Source organism: Humulus lupulus, chromosome 1, assembly GCF_963169125.1.
Source record: "Humulus lupulus chromosome 1, drHumLupu1.1, whole genome shotgun sequence".
NCBI lineage: Eukaryota > Viridiplantae > Streptophyta > Magnoliopsida > Rosales > Cannabaceae > Humulus > Humulus lupulus.
In genome coordinates, this window is record NC_084793.1 from 161,527,671 (window position 1) to 161,533,670 (window position 6,000).

The window sequence follows — 6,000 nt, forward strand, 5'->3', positions numbered from 1 at the left end:
TCATAGCCATCCATGCCTTTTCAAAAAAGGCAACCAATCATATCAGTGTAGTTTCCCAAAAATATGTTGGATAGCTATCACGTTTTCCCATGCCTCGAAAAATAACATCTCATCATTACCTTGGTAACTGCACTACGACCAATATAAATAACCCCTCAAAATCATTTTTTACTTTTTACCTTTCACTTTCTCCTCAAGAATACTGAAGAACAGAGCGTAAAAAACCCAGAAACTCGAACGATCTTGACGACTCACGGAATTTCTGCCCAGCTACTTAGCATCTCATAAATTTGCTCCAATCTTTATTCAAGTAAGTTTCTCGAACTTTTCAGTCGCTGAAATGCCATATCTGTTTCGGAATTTGAGTTCTTGCATGTTCTTGGAAAAATCGTTTTGGGGTAAATGGGTATGTAGATATGAGCACAACTAGATAAGGAAAAAACACTACAGGAGGCCCAGGAATTGGCTTGGGAGTTAGGATTATTGATTTAGGACGTAAAATCGAAGTAAAAATTTGAATTTTAAGCATGTAGAAAAAACTGGGTTTTTCCCCCCCTTTTAGAGTCGAAAAGTTTTTCCTGAAAAACTTTTCACTTTCGTTCTTTAATTCGTTTCCCAAACTGTTCGCATAGAATTTAGTGTTTTTGTAAGAATGTTGCTGGTCATATAAAAGCTTAACTTTTATCCACGAGCAACGTTATTCCAACTTTTCCGCTTTCTTGGTCTTTTGGTCGTAGATTCTCATCTCTCCTTCTCTATTCGCAGATTTTCATGCATGACCCGTGGGGAGGTGAGAGGCCGATTGACGAAGACTTGCTCGCACAGTTACTCAAAGATTAGGAACAACCTTCGTTGCTAATCCCGGAAATTCCTTTTCCTCATAACCCTTTAAATAAACCTTCAATCAGTCTAACAAACATGGGTCGAGTAAAATCCATTGCTCAAAAGAGAAAGAAAACAGCCACTCCTCCTGCCAAATAGCCTGCTCCTCAGGCTGAAAATCCATCGACCAGCCCTCAGTCTGAAAACACATCCCAACCAGAAATCCAAATAAAAGCCCGCCTTCGAGATGTCCTTCGACCAAAGGTTGAATGGTACGTTGCACCTCCTAGAAATATTACAGCTAGGATGGTAGGGAATTACCTCAAGAAGTACGGACTTCCTCGGGTAACCCTAATCAAACCATCCATCAACCAGCGGGCAAACCTACTTGGGGGCGCCTTCAGCACCTGGTTGAGATATCATATTGAGGCAGGGGCAACCTTGCCTCTTCATCAATTTTTCCAGGGGGTGGCTAACTATTTCGAGGTCGTCCCCTTCAAAATCACCCCAAACAGATATAGAGTGCTCTCTGCTCTCTATATTCTTTACAACCACAAGAAGTGGCCCGTTCCGACGCCACACGAGATCAATTATCTATTTGATCTTAAATCCAACCCCAACCAAAACAACACGGGGTTCTTTCACTTCTATCACCAGGAATCTGCTCGCACTTTCCTGAGTGATATTACCCACAAGTTTAACCTGGGAAAGTACTTCCAGGAGTACTTTTTAACACAGATCTGGTCGCCAATATTCTAGCCTTCACTGAAGGAGGTAAGTTATTTATTCATTGGTCATTCATTTCCTTTAACTTTTTTGCACACTCCTTAGAATCTTGGTGTTATTCAGGTCCATGACACTGACCAGCTCCTACTCCAGAGATGGAGATACGAGCAGCATCCTTGGCCAGTATGACCAATATAGAAAAAAGCATCAAATAGCTGGTCACGAAGAATAATCTAAGGCTGGTTGGCCTTTTGGCCCCTCACCAGGATGTGAGGGAGTCAACTGCGGGAAGTGCTACCAGCGGAGAAGTTCCCGAGCAGCACCACGATGTGTCACAACCTCCAAGGAGGAGGACAACGGGAGTGACTATCAGGGAACCTTCCAACACCCCACGAGCAGCTGCTGCCCCTGCTCCACCAGGAAAGGGCAAGCAGAAGGTTTTTGAGCATCCCGAGCCTACTCTAGAGTCTTCGGATGAGAACGGTACTGACTTCTCACTCTTAGACAGTTTGCCTATTCCTTCTCATTTATTTTATGGGGACGACAACTTTAAATACACGCCTAATTTAAATTCAGACTTCTTCAAGCCAGAGAGTGAGTGTCGCAGTAGTACAGTAAATAATGTAGCGACCAGTAGTTGTAGCTCGGGTATTTTACTTATAATTTCTTTGCTCTCATTTCTTTGATTTAGCAAACATCTCTAATTATATTGCCTGACTGTTCGTACGTTTCCTTCCTTGCAGATATGCCTGTCGAGAGAGCCTTCGACCTATGCACCAATCCGGCGAGCAACAAAATATCTAGCCGGCGCTGTCCTGGGGGCGGCTGCAGTGACCCTTTTGCAAAGAGGGCTCGAACGGAAGACCCTCTTGCACCAACTCCTACCAAAGAGACAAATCCCCCTCCAGGCCCTAGCGATCAGACTCCTCCAGTGCCCACCGACCAGAATCCTTCAGCTCCTGCCAACCCAAGTCCTGCTACTCAGCTAGATAAAACTCTAGTCGAGGCAATCTTGAACTCCGCTTGCACTTTGGCCAGTGACAGGCTGAATAAATTGTCCAGACACCGGCGTAGTTTGAAATCCTTCAGCAACGCTCGTACCATACCCGTCGACCAGCTCCTCAGCCGCGGGCTGAACGGACTACTCACTGTAAGCTACCGCTTCCATTATGGTTTGATTGTTCATCTCTCTGATAGATACTAACAACCTTTTTACTTTTATTTTCTAATCATAGGGGATTCTGACCATGAGCACCAGTTGGCGCCACTCGGAGGAGGTGGTCGCCAAGCAAGCTGAAGAGATCAAGGCGGCTGAAGAGAGGCTGGTCGAGCAGCACAAGGTGGTTGAAGCTAAGCACACTAAAGAGTTGTGAGCAGCTGAGGCTAAGATTTCCAAGCTCGAGGAGGAATTGAAGAAGAAAGCAGACTCCGTTGCCAAAATTACTGCCTCCAAAGATAAGTACAAGGAAGCCTCGCTGATAAACTACCGAGAAGCCCACAAGCTTCAATCGGAGTTGGAAATTAGCCGCAAAGAGGTTGCTGACCTTGAGGAGGCCAATGCGTGCAAACTGGAGAAGTACGAGGGAGCAGCATTCCAATGATATTATAATATTTTCATTTTACTATAACATATGTTCGCATGACCGAACTTAGCATAGCACTTTGGTTTGATTTAACAAATGAGTGTTGTAGCATGCTTTCACTTATTTTTCTCGTGTGTTTACATATACTTATCGATATGCTTTGCTTACTAGATACCTTATATGCCCCCAAGTGATTGAGGTGCTTTAGGTCCTCGGTCACTTGCCTTGACCAAGACCTGTTCGAACATTACTGCTCGTAATAAAGATATATGAAAAATGATAATATAGCAAAACAACATACTTAATGAGCAAATACTTGTAATGAATACAATAATTGGCAAGATTGACTGGCTGCGCATAGACCCTTTTATTTCTCGTAATAGATGGACAATCGTGTCTGTACGAGTGATCAAAATATGATCTTACACTTATAAGCGATCAGTCACATGGTTGACTAACCCTTGTTCATAAACTTGTAAAAAGTAAATTTAATACAAGCCAATTCTTGAAGAAGAATTGTTTATTGATAGCACTTGCGCATGTGTTCTCCATTCCAATGGCGAGGAATGAGATCTCCATTTAAGCGAGCAAGTTTAAAAGTGCCTGGATGGAGGAATCCTTCCCAATTAGGTCCAAGTACTCTAGTAGCTTGATCGCGGGTGTTAAGGAAAACTCTTCTTTGTACCAGATCTCCCACATTAAATTTTCTTTCACGTACTTTAGAGTTGAAATACCGAGCGACCTTTTGTTGGTAAGCTGCTACTCAGAGTTGGGCTTGCTCGCACTTTTCATCGACCAAATCCAAAGATTCCATTAATAACTGGCTATTAGTGTCTTGGTCGTATGCCATCCGTCGATGGGATGGCAGATATAATTCAACAAGCAACATAGCCTCATATCCATAAGCCAAGGAAAATGGAGTATGACCTGTTGCTGTTCGATGTGACGTTCTGTACGACTAGAGGACTTCAGGCAACTGCTCTGGCCAGGCCCCCTTTGCTTCTGCAAGCCTTTTCTTTAGAGTATCCTTTAGTGTCTTGTTGACAGCCTCAACTTGGTCGTTTGCCTATGGATGAGCGACTGAAGAAAAGCTTTTGATAATCCCATGCCTTTCGCAAAAATCCGTGAACAGATCACTATCGAACTGCGTGCCATTGTCTGAGATAATTTTTCTTGGTAATCCATATCGACATACTATGTTTTTGACCACAAAATCCAGCACTTTCTTGGTCGTTATGGTTGCAAGTGGCTCAGCTTCGGCCTACTTCGTGAAGTAATCAACAACCACCACAACATATTTGACGTTGCCTTTTCTTGTGGCCAAAGACCCAATCAAATCTATTCCCCACACTACGAATGGCCACGGGCTTTGCATCTGCTTTAGTTCATTAGGGGTTGCTCGTGGTATCTTGGAGAATCTATGACACTTGTCGCATTTTCGAACAAAATCCATGGAATCCTTGTTCATTGTTGGCCAGAAGTATCCTTGCCTTAGGATCTTCTTTGATAAACTTTGTCCCCCAGCGTGATCCTCGCAGAAACCTCCATGGAATTCTCGCATTAATTCTCTAGCCTTTTCTTTTGAAACACACCTTAGGAGTGGCATTGAGTACCCTCTTCTGTATAGAATTCTGTCGACCAGAATAAACCGAGCAGCCTGCCATTGGAGGGCTCTTGTTTTGTTTCTATCTGTCGGCAACACTCCGTGCGTCAAGTACTCAATGAAAGGTGCCATCCATGTATCTGTTGCTTGAATTACCAGAGAGGTTTCTTCTACTTTGATGCTTGGTGAAGACAGCTGCTCAACAGGCACTATATTTAGGGTGTCAGCATCCTTTGCACTTGCTAATTTGGCCAAAGCATCAACATTTGAGTTCTGGTCGTGAGGTACTTGCTAGAGAGTATATCTTTCAAACTGCGCCAACAAATCCTTTACTTTATTCAAATAAGCAACCATCTTCCGCCCCTGGCTTGATATTCTCCAGTAATCTAATTAACCACCAACTGAGAGTCACTATAAATTTCAAGTGACTTTATGTTCATGTCCCTAGCTAATCGTAAACCTGCGAGCAACGCTTCATACTCAGCTTCGTTATTAGACGTTGTGAAATCAAATATGATTGTGCAGTGGAATCGATGTCCTTCAGGTGTCACTAAAATTACTCCAGCTCCAGCGTGATGTTCATTAGAAGAGCCGTCTGTAAACAACTTCCAATGGGGAGTTTGGCTTCGAGGCTCAGGCTCTTCTGTCCGTTCATTGTCTGAAAGCCCATTGAGCTCTACGATAAAGTCTGCTAGAGCTTGTCTTTTTACTGTTGCTCGTGGTGAGTAAGAAATGTCAAACTGCCCAAGCTCAACTACCCATTTTAATAATCGACCAGCGGCCTCTGGTTTCTGCAGAACTTGCCGTAGGGGCTGGTCGGTTAGCACTGTGATAGGGTGAGCTTGAAAGTATGGCCACAACTTTCTAGAGGCTAAAATTAAGAAGTAGGCTAATTTTTCAATGGGCGGATACCGCAATTTTGCTCCTATTAGCCTTTTGCTTATATAATATACAAATTTTTGCACATTTTCCTCATCTTTTGCCAAGACAGCACTAGCAGCACATTTTGTGACTGCTAAATAGATGAACAAAGTTTCTTTTTCGACCGACTTAGATATGATTGGTGGCTGTGACATATGAGACTTTAAGGCCTGGAAAGCCTGCTCGCACTCCTCCGTACACTCAAATTTCTTATTGCCACTAAGTAGATTAAAAAATGGGACGCACTTGTCCGTCGATTTGGAGATAAATCTACTTAGAGCGGCAATCCTCTCGGTCAAGATTTAAACATATTTTATCTTTGTTGGCGATTTCATATCGACAAGG